Here is a 384-nt window from a genome sequence, read left to right on the forward strand (position 1 = left end):
AAAAAACATGATGGAAACCGTAATTAACAGAAATGTTTTTTTTTTTTTTTTTTTTTTTTTTTTTTTAATTAGCAACTACACAGTTAGGGGATGAAACTGGAACAGGGGCTTGGGTGAGGCAGGAAGGAAAGGACTTATCAAATTTTTGGGAATGAGAGCCTTCTGGTACTTGAGCTGTCTGCAGGGGTGGAGTGACAGTTTTCACAGCCCCTGCCGCCCCTCCTTCTTGGGACTTTGAGTGAGGGGGGGTATGGGAATTTGTAGCGGGGGAGGGCGGTTAGAGAGAGAGACTGCAGCAGGGCTCTGTTCTCCTGCCTCCGGTCCTGCAGAACATCCACAAGGTGCCGGAGCGTGTCCGTTTGCTCCCTCATTAGTCCAAGCAGC

This window comes from Trachemys scripta, chromosome 1, assembly GCF_013100865.1.
Source record: "Trachemys scripta elegans isolate TJP31775 chromosome 1, CAS_Tse_1.0, whole genome shotgun sequence".
Classification (NCBI taxonomy): Eukaryota; Metazoa; Chordata; order Testudines; family Emydidae; genus Trachemys; species Trachemys scripta.